The 15,816-nt window shown below is 41.3% G+C and overlaps 2 long non-coding RNA genes across 3 annotated transcripts in view; both read right to left on the reverse strand.

The window, feature by feature from the left end:
- Window positions 1–15,816, reverse strand: part of LOC119717238 (uncharacterized) — a 47,204-nt gene that overhangs the window by 30,067 nt on the left and 1,321 nt on the right. Inside the window, exon 3 of one of the 2 annotated variants that reach the window (XR_011809387.1) lies at window positions 14,869–15,082. The exons of the other annotated variant lie outside the window; for it this stretch is intronic. This is a non-coding gene — a long non-coding RNA (uncharacterized lncRNA). Of the gene's footprint in view, window positions 1–14,868; window positions 15,083–15,816 lie in introns of those variants that run through there. 2 annotated transcript variants of the gene reach the window in all.
- On the reverse strand, window positions 1,721–9,002 carry LOC140002718 (uncharacterized). The gene is made up of 3 exons (XR_011809988.1): window positions 8,682–9,002; window positions 7,430–7,577; window positions 1,721–2,052 (listed from the first exon to the last, which is right to left on the reverse strand). It is a non-coding gene; the product is annotated as an uncharacterized lncRNA (long non-coding RNA).

Below are 15,816 nucleotides of genomic sequence, written 5' to 3' on the forward strand. Positions count from 1 at the left end.
CACATTTTATCTCTAAAATCCTCAGTAATCTCGCTAATCAAATCTTACCAAAAAAGAGAGAGAGTGAGAGAGACAATAAACCTCTTGCACATCTCCTGGCTATAGCAGGGAAGCTGAACACCCATCACAGGGTTGCAGAAAATGGCATTTGCATTCAGAATCATCAGTCACCATCTCAACTTGTAATCAGGAGATACTTGGGAGAGATTTCCTGGACCAGATATTCTATTTAAAAGGATGTTCGTACCCTCTGGATTGCAGAGAATAACAAGTGAATCAGTAACTGATGGCCATTTGTTTTAAAGTCTTGCCTATCATATTTCTTTTATTTCCTTTTTCCCTCCTCTGGAAAACTGCTTACACATTAATTTTTTAAGGATTTAATGAGGCTTCTTTTGTTGCGCTATCCATCACAAATAGTTATTAAAAGAGACAGAAAAATCTCAGAGGGACAAGAATGAGTCAAAGGAGTTTGCCCCAGGAAGCAACAGATGGAAATCCTCTTAGCCACAATCCCCAGCGTATTGCTCTCTGCAACTACCTGAAAGGAAGGTGTGGGGAGTTGGGGGTCGGCCCCTTCTCACAGATAAACAGTGATAGGACCAGAGGGAATGGCCTCAAGTTGTGCCAGGGGAGGTTCAGGTTGAAAATGAGGAGACATTTCTGCTCAGCAAGAGCAGGCAGGCGTTGGGACGGGTTGCCCAGGGAGGTGGTGGAGTCACTGTCCCTGGGGGTGTTCAAGGAGAGGTTGGACGTGGTGCTTGGGGATGTGGGTTAGTGGGTAATAGTGGTGGTAGGACCAGATGATTTTAGAGGGCTTTTCCAACCCTAATGATTCTGTGATTCTATGATAGGAGCATCTCCCCTGTGAAAGAAGGCTGAGAGAGATGACACTGTTCAGCCTGAAGGAGGCTCAGGAGGGCTCTTATCAATATATACAAATACACTGCAGGTCTTGCACAATGGTTCAACGGGAGCAGATGAAGCTCTGGCTGTAGGATCTGGCAATATCAGGCTTGAACCTTACCTTCCTTAACTGCCTCCCTGAGTCAACTACTCTGCTCAGAGTTCCACCCCTTAGCAGGGACATGTTTTCAATCAACTTTTTTTCTCTCCAAAAATGGCCTCTCTTCATGAGGTTTCAGTTTCAACAAACCGGCATTTTCTCACACATCCATTTTGTCAGGAAGTTTAACACGACTGTAATGGTGAATGATATGTTACCTGCTAAAATATGTTACCTGCTAAATCAGTACGGAAAACTTTAGGCTAACAAGTACATTCATGCAGATTTGAGCACGTGCATGGCATATTTCTTTAGACTATTTTTTCCTATAAGAGGCTGTTTCTTTTATTTGCCCAGAACTGTTAGAAACCCTAGCTTCTGCAGCTTCATCTGTGATTGCCTTTTGCAGAGCAGAATATGATATAGCCTAACATGATGCATCACAGATGTTCCAGTTGCAATAGCAAAAATAAAGGTTTATAATCCAGGGCAGTCCAATGGCTGGGTCTACATTGCTAAAGGCATCTGCCCTTGGAAGCAAGCCCTGGTACCACACTAAACGCTGGGGAGATTTACATCAGCATGTCAGAGCTGACCCTCTCTGGAACACTGCACAGCTCTCACCTGGACCTCTTGCAGCACCCCTATGGCACCGATAATTACGATTCTTTTGTGATTATAGAACCCGTACAGGGCAGAAGACTTCTACACTGATGGCAACAGAGTGATGGTGATAATGTAGCGCTGATGTCAATAAGACACATCCCTTTGTTAACAGTATGAACCATATAGTGATTAAAAGGCAGCTTTTTGCTGACAGTATCAAGAGAAGACTTTTATTTTCAGTGAGCAGCTGCTGCTTTTTCATAAAGTGACTTTCCAGTAGAAATAATACAGCAGACTGGTATTGCCGGGAACAGCCTAATGCCTGAAGTTTGTGGACTGGCAAACATAGCCCTATTCTGCTAGTATTTGAATCGCCAATAAACCAAATGGCCCATCTCCAGTTTTATGAGAACTGCAAGTTAAGCCAGGCTGGAAAAGAGCTAGGGAAAAAAAAAAAAAAATGGGTCGCACAGATTGTTCCATTTTAATGAAAGGATCATTTGCAAACGTCATTTTTCCCCCCATCCACCATGAATTCTTCTTCCCCCAGATCTTCTCATGCTCAGCTTTAATATCTGTGACTCCATGCTTTCATTCCCCAAAAGCAAAAGTATATGGCCCACTCAGAAATAAATGCAAAGAACATCATGTAATGATGCCTGCACTAAGCAGAGGCCATAGCTAATAGCACATATCTTCATCTGGCATAAACCAGCGTTTTAATGCCTTCTGCTGCACTGCACTGCTCTCCGTGGAGCTGCCCTGCCAAAGGTACTTGAATTTCTACATTACTTTACACCTGAGCAACTCCGCGCCGTGGAGGTGCTTGTTGGTGGTGAGCAGGTTAATGGAGAAGCTCGAGGGAAACAACTTCCAGATCCTTTACAAAAGCTGTTTGGTTGCCCCTGACAAACACACAGACAGATATGCCCTGTATTTTCTCCCAGTGCGAAACAAAGCTTGATACAGTCAAATAAAAGAGCTGGCATCTAAATTTCAGTTGAAAAACAAATAGCGTCGAAACACAGCACACCAGGACTCAAGAGATAATAACAGAAATAAAGGGAATAGGGTAGGTGTCTGGGAATAACATTCCTCACTGTACCAAACACCCAAGATTTCCTTCCTAAAATAGTAGGGTAATGAGCCCTCAAATATTACCTATCCCCCAGCAGTCCAGGCTCTAACCTCTAATCCTAAAATTGCATTATTCCTGAAGCCGTATTGATTCACATTTTTTACCACAAGGCTCTGCATGTTTCTTTGCTGCAGGAGGTGGGCAGCAACCTCTGCCACTGCAGGCTCAGAGCACCAAGCAAGGCTTTCTGAAGGTCTTTCAGAAGCACAGGTGGGGAGCAGGGGTAACTCCAAGGTGTTAATATCACCCCTGTAGCACTCTAAACACAGAAGGTAGGAAGACATTTAAGGTGCCCTACTAAGCGCCCTAGCAGGGCTTTTGTTGGGCACAGCCCCTGATGATGCAGGAGATCTCTGGACCTGCTCTCGTTGGTTCTCAGCAGGTCCCAGAGCAATGAGAAATGTGATATGGCAAAAGGGAAGCTGCACCTGGGCTAACGCTCAGAAGCAATAGCAGGGCTTCCATGGGGAGCTTGGGCAACTTGCCATACGCCTGCCTCACTGGGCCAGCACAGAGCTTCATGTCAGCCTGATTTGCCTGGTAAAGATGGATGAGGATGGATAAAGATGGACTGTGGCTCTTCAGCAGTCATGCACATATGAGAAAAAGAACACTGCTCCTACTGACAGGAGCCAGGACTTCTTTGGAAAAACAATTATCCATGTAGCTACTCGTGTCTTCTCAAGCAGGTAGCCACCAACTCACAGGGTGACACTGGATCATGGTGCTGACGTGGGAGGCAAGAACAGAGCCCAGCTGCTCCCCACAGCAGGCACAGCTGTAACACCAGGAAGATGCTGGAAAAGGGCAGAGGATGACTACAGAACTGTGACTAAGGAAAACTTTCTTTACAGAGGAGCCAGAGGTGTATTAACTGAAGGAAGCTTGATGACATGAGATGTGATGAACACAGGGTTGGTTTAGTTGCAGTTAATAAACAGAGGTCATCAAGCTTGTAACCCGTGAAGTGCACATCAGATGGTTACATCTAGTTCTATATTTTAATAACCCAGAAGTGAAGATACTCAGAAAGGATCATAAGAATTACTTTCTCCAAAATCCTTGCAATCTACAAAATACGTTGTTATTGCTGCTGGCTTAATCCGAGAGTGAAATCCTCCTAAACTCCCCCACACAGCCGTGGTTCTGCCAATAGCAAGGCGAGCATCCGCACACCAGCTGCACATCATCCCTGGCTTCATGATCAACACCAGCAAGAGCATCCTTCATGCTGAACATCCCCACAAACTACATTTAGTGAACAACATGTGGTAATTTGACATGTTGAAAAAGCAGAAGTGTTTTATTCTGAGACTGATTTTCCCAAGGTATGTTATATAGAATGATACCAAGTGTAAGAAGGAAAAATATTATTTTTTTCAAATTTACTAAAATTTCATTGGAGTTGGAATTGTTCTCTAAAAGCTTTGAACCTGCAGAAACAATATTTTCTAAGAAAGTGGTCCTAACAAAGAGCACAACAGATTCTTAATAATACCTTGTCAGGGATTTTGCTGTGCGCTAAGAGCATGTTGAATGAAATACACCAGTGCAAAGGCAGGCAGGCAGTTTCTAGGGCTTGGAAAGCTGCAGGACAACCTCCAAAAGCTGCCACATGCCAGTAAAAGCAAAAGATATTCACTTGAATTATGCTTCTGTCTCCTTGAAATTAAGTTTAAGAGAACTTAAAGTCCTTTTCAGAAGTAGGTCTTTTCCCTAAGACCACAGCATAGAGAGGGAGCAACTTGCTGGGGTTTTGTATATATTTTTTTTAATTTATATTCAAATATTTTATATTTTAATATATTTTGTTCACAGACCAGTCCTGTGTGCAGTGCCTCTCACCTAGAAATTAACTATGGCTAGACTCTGCACTACTGCCACCCACCAGGTCAGTGCAAAACAACCCCCTTAACACTAGTTGAGAAATTATTTTATTTCCCTATTCCTACCACCTCTTGTGCATCTCTCAGCCTGTCCAAGGGAAGGCAATTTAGATATTAGGTTTAACCTAGCATAAGCATAACACTGTGTATTTTTTACTGTCACAAATGACCACCCAGTCCTCTAAAGAGTTCCTGTACTTTATCCAGTTACTGTTACACAGAGCATAATAGATTAGACTTGCCTGAAGAATAATTAGGTTTTGGATCAAGTATACTTCAGGGATGTTTTTACTAGTGCTGGAAATGCTGGTGCTAGAACATTTCATAGCATCTATGATTCTGTGAAATACATCAACAGAAGCCAACATTTACAATAGCGGTTAACCACGCCTGTATATAAAGAATTGTGTCTAATTCTTTTTTATTTTTTATTGCTCCAGTTCCCAGCAGTTCATTCTTTCTCTCCCTTTTTACTTTATTAAGACAACTGTAGGAGCCAACATTTCTCACTGGGAAGTCACTTACACAGATCAAGTCACATTAATCTCCTTTTCTGATTGACCACATGGATTGTGTTCCTGAGTTATGTCCTACAGCCCCAAGGAGCTCCCCTCCTTTCAATTCCTGTGGAATCACCCAAAGAGTAACAAAATTCAGCCTCATTTTCCTAGTAAGGAATTGTGCAATACACAAACTACCTACTCCAGTCTTTGAAACCTACCCAGAATGGCAGGTTGTTTTTTTGTTTTGTGTTTGGTTTTTTTGTTTGTTTGTTTTTTGCCAGCAATATACCAAAATTACAGACAGCTCCTCAAAAAAAGATGAAAAAAAGTCATCCAGAAACCAAAACTTCTGAGTAGTGCTTTTATGAATACAAGCTTCGTAAGAATGAATCAACATCATGACTTTGTAAAAATAAACAGCCTGTGACGTTGATATCTAACAGATGAGATTTATGACTTTTGATAAGTTTTGCAGCCATTACTTTGACTTATTTTCATGTTCAAGGATCATTACCTTAACAGTGAAAACACCTGCTTTACTTCTGGGCCTAAGCCTGCCTGGACAACACTTAAGACAGGACTGTGTCTTTTTTAAGATCACCTGAAAACATCGTCTACATTAAACAAGTCATCAATCAAGTCCATATGTAACCAAGCTTTGTCACTCTTTGTACTTCTTTCTATAGAGTGTTGGAGAGAGAGCAAGTACGTTGCTTATTTAGAAGGAAGGATGAAATTTGGGAAAAAATATTAGACCTAAACCAGAACTTCATGCAAAAAGACATTAGCAAGTGGTTCCTGGCATGGAAAACAGATGTTGACTTAAATGTCCAAATGCCCTTTACATTAACTGGGGAGGACTGGGTACCTAAGCACCAGGTGCAGAGCTCTAGAACAGAGAGGATTTTCAGTAGAGAGTGGCTCACGTCAACCAACAACAAAAAAAAAAAAAGTGAAACTGTCTTTCACTCAGACTTTAGTGGTTAATGCTAGACTACATTTAGACATCTCTTCCAAATATAGTTTCAGAGCAGAAATCCCCTGCGTTTTGGCATCTAAAGCATCATATTTAGGTTCAGACAAACAGCTCAGCTTTCTCTTCGTGGAGACAGAAGCTTACAGCTAAAGCAGATTAGAGGAAGAGGGGAAAGAAAATCTCAAATAAGGTTATTTTCTGGCTTGAATATATAAGCCTCAGACTATATTTGTCAAAGGCTTCAGTGTTTCTTGAGATTACATGGAGTTAGATTCAATGGACTTGGAGTTTCTCAAGCTTTTGGTTTTTAGCTACCGAGCAGTCCCGATTTTCACATTGTCCTTAACTAGCAAAGCATCACAGTCTTGGAAGACTGGAGGAAGATCTGCAAAGGCACTTGGACAATGTGCAACTAATTTGTGCAATGGAAGTTTGATGCATAGAAGAGGTCCTCAGAAAACCTGGGTGACAGATTTTAGATAATGAGCAAATCTTGAGGCTGGCCCCCAACACAGAGATATGACAGTTTGTTCCCCAAAATATATATATTGGAGACAAATATGTATATGCATCCACACATGCCAGATTGCAGGTTGAAAGTTAAGATTGTAAAACTACTAGCAAACAAAAATACCTCTTTGAAATGGAAACATTTTTGAGTTTCACTCAAATGAAGTACGAGCCTTCCAATGAACATCTTGATTATTTCTTTTTTAAAAAAGATATGCAGCAGATTTGTTTACACTACATGAGATAGACTATTTCTTTTTTAGAAATGGAAACTAATACATCTGTTGAATGCAGATACAAAACATTTGCAGTATGTCTGGGCTCTAACTCCATTTAGCTATGCAAATAGGTATTTGAGTGTGCATGTCTTGCACACAGAGGGTGTTTACATATATACTTTCTGCATAAGTAAATTCAGTGTTCAAATTAATATATATTCTCAGTGTGCAAATAGCATTTATTTGAGAGATCAGTACTACATGAGTGAAGAATATCATACTTTTTTTATAAAAGTATAACTTGATGCAAACAGGGAGAAATAATGCATAATAGATGTTTTATTAAACATCCAGACTCTAGTTATGGCTAAACCCACCCCTGAACATATTCTGAATGCCGCATCACTTCATTACAACTCCTACTGATAGGCATTTCCTAGGAATTGCTGCTAAATTAATAAAAATGCGTAAGACTTCTACAAAATGCCCAGTATTAATTGAAGCACTCAGCAACTCATTAATTCTGAGAATATAATGGACTTTTGATTAGGCAGTTTGTTAAGCATCTATTCCCTGGTGTTCTCACCTGATTGCAGTTATCACCCCATCGGGTGTTGCAGCCATACCTGCAGAGCATGAACTGCTGGTGCATCCTCGTTCCAGGAAAAACATATTAAAGTAATCTGGAGCACCACACTGTCTGGGTTTCCCATTCATGGGAAACCATTCAGTTCCTACAAGATTAAATTCAAAAAATTATTAATTGGCTTACATTGCAGACCAACAATGTACTCTACATAAATATCCAGATATGACTGTTTTCTAGTGTGCTACCTGATGATTTTCTAAGATGAACACTGTAATATCATATTTATCTATCAATATCGTCCTACTTCCAACTGGTTTACAAGACCTGGAAGTGAGATTTAGTGATCTGTAATATCTCAGACCTCCAGAACCTTTTTAATTCATTCCCCCAATACTAACTTATATGAAAAATAATCTATTACTTTACTGAATGGGCCATTTAAAAGTCATTTGAGGTTGTTGTGTGTACTGAGGAGATGATAGGTACCCAGACCTAATGACTAATTTCATCATTTCCATCTAAATATTTTTATTGATACTTGATTTTGAAACCCTGTTCCTTCATAGAGAAAGGCTCCAAAACAAGAAATTCTCAAAGCTCCTTCACATGCAAGTGAAACACAAAAAAATCAAGCTGGATTTTCTGTTATAGCATTATTCACCCCCATGAATTCATCTTGCATCATAAGCACTGCCTGGACTAGATACACCTCTACAGCTTCTGAAAAAGCCTTAGGGTTTTTGAAAAGTGTGGATACTTGTGCTTCTTGCAGGGGAAAATTTCGCCTTTTATGAAGAAGCTGGACACATTTGTCCCTTTGTGCCTCTCTCCTATGGACTATAAAGGAACCCTGGAAAGCTAAATTCGAGATTTCTAAAGCCTTTTTTTTCTTTTTTCAGAACATGGTATACATTTGCTGTAAATGTCTAACATGGCAACTTTAAAAACTATCTATTCTACCTGCAAATGTTTTCCCTTTTCAGCTGTTTCTCTTTTTCAAAAAGTGTCCTATCTGTATATGTAATAACCACAAAGCACTGAATTTGAAAGCATTACAGTCATTAAAACAAGAGTATCTTCAAGATATCCTGAATCTGCACCAATGCAGTCCTGCATGCAATGGAAATATTTCTGAAGATATTAACATTGCAGTCCACATCTCTATAGTCCAAACCCCTACAATTTATGTCCCCCACTCAGACCATGAACATTTACAGTTCTCATCACTCTAAACAAAAAACTACCTCACCTCACTGAAGGTCTTCTGCATCAAGGTGGAAAGCCACAGGTTTTATGAATCCAATTATTATTCCATGCTTGATAATATCATCTAGCGCTGTATTCCTTCCACTCATGAGCTTGGGATTGCCCAAACCAGGGACATCAGCATCCACTATGGCCATCATCACTTTGTCCCAAGATGTTTCTTTTCTTCAGTAGCCAAGAGGCAGCTAGCCTAGCTTCATCTCCAGGCTATGACATTTTTACCAAGTCTCAACATACTTATGCTCCAGCAATTTAGACAACATGAAGCTAGGAGGCAAGATGTTATGCCTTAGCACCATCACTTCCCTGCATAGATGCATATAAAGATAACAGTCACCTATAGGGGAGGTAATCATGTACAAAGGCAAGTAATCATGTAGTAAGTCAATACACTGCCTGGAGAAGCCTTCACCTTCCTTCTAGGCTTCTACGTGAAGGGAGGTTATTTTTTTCCTTACTAATCAGACAAAAAATGGCAATAGGGCATTCTATCAATAATTGATAAGTACTTGTGTGGTTTTAGATTGTGTAGAAACCCCTGCCTGAAATCATACACTGACTTTGCTGGCTAGCTCAGTAAGGGCTCTGACCATGTTTGGGTTCAGTTTCTCAAGCTCGAGGCTCCCAGCTGTACCCTTGGTTATGTGAACACCTCTCAAAGCCAACACATCTAATGGTTGTGATGCTGACTTTACACCAGAAACAAGAGGATACAATGATTGACAATCTACTCCAAGGCTGCTAATATCGTGCAAGCCTTTAAACATCGTGTTCCTGGGCTGTCAGGGGAGAGCTGTCTGCTTTGGAGGGCTCTGCTTTCAGAAGTTTTAGAATCCCTTAGGAAGTAACCAACCATATAATGATAATACAATTCTCCAGCTGTTAGACATGAGCAATAATACTTTTTCCCAATATTCATCGGACTTGTCTACCATATGTTACATTTCAGTACAAACAACCTCATGCTATTTGCACCACACTTTAAACACTCTTAAGTGATTTTGGTTGGAGAGCGAAGCATGTTGCGCCCAGTGCTGTGAGAATAATTGATTTCTTTGGTTTGTTAGTCAAACCAATGACACTTGCTGAGGGCCAGAGAGAAACTTACTCCAGGTTAAATAAAACATTGTTTTGATAGTCGATAAAAGCAGAGGAAATCCAGCGAGAGTTGCTTGAGCTAATAGTGTCACTTCGGTTCAAAACCATTTTCTACTTGATCAGTTCAGGAGACATTTTACCCAAACTCTTCACACTTTCCTCAAAAGACAACCCTAAAAAACATTCTGAAATATTTCTACATCACCTCTCCCAATGGCTTTTGTTTTACACTGTTTGGAGTCGTGACCTGCATTGCCTTATGCCTGCTTATTGCCTTTGCCCAGTCTAGGAATTACTCATCCTCTGTCAGTCTCAGTGAACAATTGCTGTGCTTCACAAATAAGCAAAAGAGACAGTGTTTTAATGGCTAAAATTTACTCCTACAGAAAGGAAAGGTTGTCGTTCAGAACCTGCCTCTGAAGTGTGGATCTGAAACAGGACCCAGTACAACCTGGATGGATACCCAAGCCACAGGAGATAGGAGGGGGAAAAATAAACATCCTCACCTGGGTTTTGAGAGTCACAGAGAGCCTGTATTTTGTGCAGGTCTCCATCTGTATAGCTCTGCGCACTGGCTGTAGCTCACTTAGTGAAAACACTGACCAAAAGGCTCAGTTAGAAGCTGAACATGAATGAAATCTACCCATGAACCTCACCTGACAGTTGCTGGAGGAATTTTCAGATAAAGCTTCAAGGTAGGTCTGCACTACTATACAGTGGCCAGACTCAAACCAAGTGCCAGCCTTTGGAACCAGCCTTTTGCACATGCCACTGAGACATCCAGCTCTGCCTACCACCAGGCTGCACAAGGGCACAGGAGTCGTATCGACATCTACACAACATAAATGACTGCAGAGAAGGGGCCAAAGCAGTCCTCAACCTCTTTTGGTTATTGACTCATACAGACTTGGTGACTAAACCTAGAATCTAGACGAGAACCAGACATCCAGAAGCTTCTTCCAGATTCTTGGCCCCACTTACCCAAGGAGCCTTACTTAGTCTTTAGGGTCCAGAATGAGCCACTCTCCTCCAACACCAGTGGGACAGCAGACATGCCTGTGCTTCACACATGCCCATTTTATACCTTCTGTTCAGAGTTATTAACAAAAATATTGAAGACTTTCTAAGCCACCACCCATACGTGGCACTCCCTCCTCCTCCTCTTTCCTCTCACCTGAATCTAACAGCAAGGGATGCCCACCCAGCACGATCAGATTAATGTCATGTTCAGCTATGGTAGAGACCCTTGACATTTCCAGCTCCCATGCAAACGAGCAGGCTTGAGCACCATTTAGTAACTCTGAGGATGTCCAGAAAAATCCAGGTGTGGAAGGCCCTGGAGGTGCACCTCCAGCATAAACAGGTACCCTGGCACAAATGGAGGAACAAAAAACAGCTGGGCATAATAAAACCTGCTCAACACAAAAGAAACATAACTAGACTCCATTAACTTAAAGAAAAAGTAGGAGGAAGCATAAAAAGCAACACCACATATCAGAGCATCATTGCTCCTGGGTGTCTTAAATATAGATTTCTGAGCATCCTAGGGCAAGGAGGAAGTATAACAGATTTAAAAACAAGATTGGAAGTGCTTTAGACTTAAATACTCAACTTCGAGCAAGGATTTCAACCATAGCAGAACCACATTTAGAAATAACAGAAAATAACTCACAATGAAAGAAAAAATAAAATAAAATACATGCCTTAATTCTTCAGACTTGCATGGATTAAGGTGTGGGTCTGAATAGTCACGCTGAGACTGAACAAAAGCAACTCTTCACATTTTTCCAGTTACTAGCATCAAAGTCCTCCACATGGTAACATTACAAATCCTGTGTTTAAGAATATGCTGGCATCAATTTCTCTCCCATTTCCACCAGATCGAGATATTGAAAATAGGCAGCTTTGTGAGCAGTGGAATTTACTATGTCCTACAGCTGAAGGGAAATTGACCCATATATTCCACAATGTTTTGGATGTAGGGGAGAGGGAATAAATGTACCAAAATTCCTGAGCATTTCTTTTTTCCTGAGGAAAAGAAGAAAAACTGTATGCAAAATTCATGTGCAAAATGTCACATGGCTACCTGAATACATCACCTGCTATATATTTGCATGAGGGAACCTCAGACTGGTACATGAATTAAGATAACTCTTAAACCTGAATAAAGAAATCAGATTGGCTTAAAACATTGGTAATTGCTACGTAGATTTGGGAAATTACTCGTTCCACAAAGAATTTCAAATCTTTGCAAATATTCAAATAAGAGGGTCAGGCTGGATTTATTTATTGCAGGAGATCCAGAAGCTGTTTAATACCTTGCCAAAAACAAAGCACCAAAAATAAAAACAAAAAGAGGCAAATGAAATATGCTAGTAGAATTGTTCTGTACCCTCAGACAAGCAAAGCATGAATATTTACGCAGTGTATGTTGTTTATACACAGTTTAAATGTAAATATTAGAACTTCAAAATGAAACTGAAGACGCTCAAGAGCTCACATGTTCAGCATATAAGACCAGGCACTAGATCTTCAGACACCAAGGCAGACTCACATTTGGGGGAAGAAGAGACCTTTGTCCAGCAGGAAGGAGGACAGAGGTCTTTCCATCACTGGAAAGCATAAAAATAAATCATTTTCTCTCCCCCCTACCACCTCTGCAGCAGCACACAAAGGTGACACAAGCATGGCAGCAACACTTTTTAAGCCCTCAAGAACTAAAAGGTGTTTTATTTGTTATTTAATTCAGAAAAGCAGCCTCCAGGGCTGTTGAGCACATGCACTTTGCACTCCGACACAAACACAGCTTTACCCAGCCAAGTGCTCCCTGAGGTTCGAGCAGGCGAGTCAAGGTACAGGCTATTTTGGGATACTGGAAGATTATCATCCTTTTATAAATTTTATTTTTTTATAAATAGGATCGAGAATACAGGATTTAGGAGTACCCAGATGGATGTCTTTCATATCGTCTCTTCTTTTTTCACAGGCACAGCAGTCATTAGAAATAAGTAGCCCGTCAGGATTTAGACTATCGGTTGCCACTATATGCCTTAAATTAAGGCAGCACAGGTTTTCTTAATCTTCATCACGTACTCCACAGCTAACATAAAACCAGTCAGAACTGGGCCATGTAAATTTCTAGAGACAGGAAAACCTCCTGGAGTCCAAAGGACAACTTCAAGTGCTGTAAAGGAACCTAACCACCAGAACCTCAGAGGAACAGGCTGCCTTTGTAAGGTTGTTGCCGATGCTTTTAGGTATCAAAGCAAGAAATAAGAGCTAAAACTTTCCACTTTTTCTGTCAGTTTGCAATTCTGGTCTCTGGAAAACACCAGGAAAAATGAGTAACACAAGTGTGGCTAGAACACAAAACCCTGTCATTGAGTCATTTATTGGTATGAAAACAAATGCAATTATTAAGAATGATCCTGGATGGGTTTCTATGACTCTAATGGGCGGAGGTTAGAAATTAGTTTTATCTAGGTTACCCTTGCCAAAGAGATGAACACATAGGTCCAGATTTGCCAGAAAAACATGCCCCCAGAATGTGCCACTATTTCACATGGGAAGTAGCTAAGTGACCCATAAAGAGCCAGGTCCTGTCACACAGTTGTCAAAGGGAAGCAAGAGTGTTTAAAGAGCATACAGGAGAACTAATAGATATGATGGTATTTAGTTTACTAGCTGTACTTACAGAACAAGAAGTCTTTTCCTCATTGCAACACCCAGGACCCAGGGAGATTTGCATCGTGATCGGAGCACCAGTGAACAGCACAGAAGCAGCTACTCAGCATACAAGACTCATTGCTTTCCAAGTAGAAACAGGAATTATGTTTAACTCCAACTGCAAAAATCCCAGGTTCCTAAAACCGGCCACCCTGCCCTGTGCTGGGGGATGACGGACTCGTACTGCATCTGCCTGCACTGCAAGCTGCAGTCCCTCCCCACCCTGTAGCAGGGGGCAGCCCCCTCCAGGTGGACTAATTACTCAATCCAGCCTCTGCATTAAGGGCAGCTGGCAGATCTGACAGATTGTAGCCCAATCTCTGGCTGCTGGATAGTGGCCCAGCAGCCCCTGACACCCCTCTGTGAGGCAGCACCCTAAGGTGCCCCAGTCTCTGAACGCCAGCTGGACTGCTTGCACTCGGGGGCTTTGTATAAGGCAATTATTCCATATTCTTTGCTTTAGAAAAAGCTCCCAGAATCATTACCTCCTCCAAAACCACATCTCCCATAAGACCAGCCAATTAACAACCTTTGTACCTGGCAGTGCACGTCTTTTCTCTGCTGCTAACATTTGGTTTCTTTGGGCAAGGCCGTCAGCAAAATTACAGAAGAGGCTCTCGACAACAGAGGCCCTGACACCTGCATGCATGCAAGTTCTTAAAACATGCTGTAATCAATCACCCAGAGATATTTGAACACCTGGACTCAGGCAGTTGTTGCGAGAGGTGCCGAGCTGCAGCAACATCCATGCAACCAGGTGCTTGTGCTACCTAGCACGCCCCAAATGTTTGCTCCTGTCCCCGCACCAAATCCTGCAGGAAAGAACAGCTAACGAGCTCCTGTCACACCTATCAAGGAGCCAAGCAATGCTACTGAACACGAGAACCAGGGCTGCATCCGAATTGGTCTTTGCTCATGTTAACTAGGCACGTCAGCCTGTAATAACTTGTTTCTCTATTAGCAATTACACTCGGTTACATAATAAACAAACTAAATTAGAAATCTACTGCTTTGTCTAAACCAGCTCATTGCTTCAGAACTTCAGGATCATGCCAGAGGAGAAGAAAAAATAAATAAAGACAACGTTCATTCACTCTGCTAACACCAAGCAGGATTGGATTAACTTTTAAAAATCTTAGAGAGAATAAAAAAAGAAGCTATCAATCAGGTTTATCTAAATTTGTGCTGAGATTTTATCACTGCCATCAGCTGGCTTTCTCACTTGCTTTCTCTTCTGTATATATTTTTAGGCTTTTATTGTTAGGTGATTTCCTGATTGAATTCAAAGATCTCATGGAACAGCATATTAGCATATTTTGAATATAAATGCAGGCTCTGTTATGGGATTCAATTTCTCTCTGAATTTTAATTCCAAAGCTGTTCTTTTCTACATAGTTCATATGAGTAATCAGAATTTTAATCATATTCATGCACCTTTGGGTGTAGTGTGAGATGGGACAGCAGAAAATACAGGACAAGGGGGAAAAAGAAGTTTGAGAAGTTCCAACTTTCTCCCCAAGACCACATTAGCATCATAGGCAGCATGTTCCACAGGGCATCCTAATGCAAAGAAGGATATAATGGCCATGAGATACTACTAGAGATATATGAGATACTACACATCAATACCCATAAGCATATGCCAGCAACTCATCCTGAGTATACATTCAGCATGCAGGACAAGTAAGGACACCCCAAAGTCACTTGTGTGGATGCTCTGCCTCTTGGCCCAACAGGTCACAGCAGTGACAGCCTTAGCCATATACAAGCAACTGTTGCTGCCTCCCTCGTCTACAGAAAATATATGAATAAAAAAAGGGTGATGGTTAGTACTGGGAAATGATGGTTCCTACAAGGTGTGTTGAATGGTGAGGAGCCAAGGGAAGAGCCAGGGCAATCTTTCTCTTTCCACTGCCCCAGACCCATATACCCAAGCAAGGGCTTTTCAGGGGAATTGGACATTCAAGTCCTGTCACATCCCCAGTTGAAATTATCTCCCTTGAACACTGCTGTGTCCATCCCTCAGAGGAAAAAAAGACAGTCACTAGTTAAGAATTTGCCATTTCTGATCATCCATACAGGATGATTAACCCAGAACCGAGGAAGAGGAGAGAGACTTCACTGCTATCTGGTGCAAGGTTTCTCACTTCATCTGATCAAGCTGATCAACAGCTAGTTAGCAAAGTCATTTTAACCAAAAGTGGCTCTTTTCACCTGATAAATCCAAGCTGAATAAAAATACAAATCAGTTTTCTTAGCAAGATGACAGTCTTTGAGCACTTTCAACAAAAATA

The sequence above is a fragment of the Anas platyrhynchos genome, chromosome 5 (genome assembly GCF_047663525.1).
Source record: "Anas platyrhynchos isolate ZD024472 breed Pekin duck chromosome 5, IASCAAS_PekinDuck_T2T, whole genome shotgun sequence".
NCBI classification, from domain to species: Eukaryota; Metazoa; Chordata; class Aves; order Anseriformes; family Anatidae; genus Anas; species Anas platyrhynchos.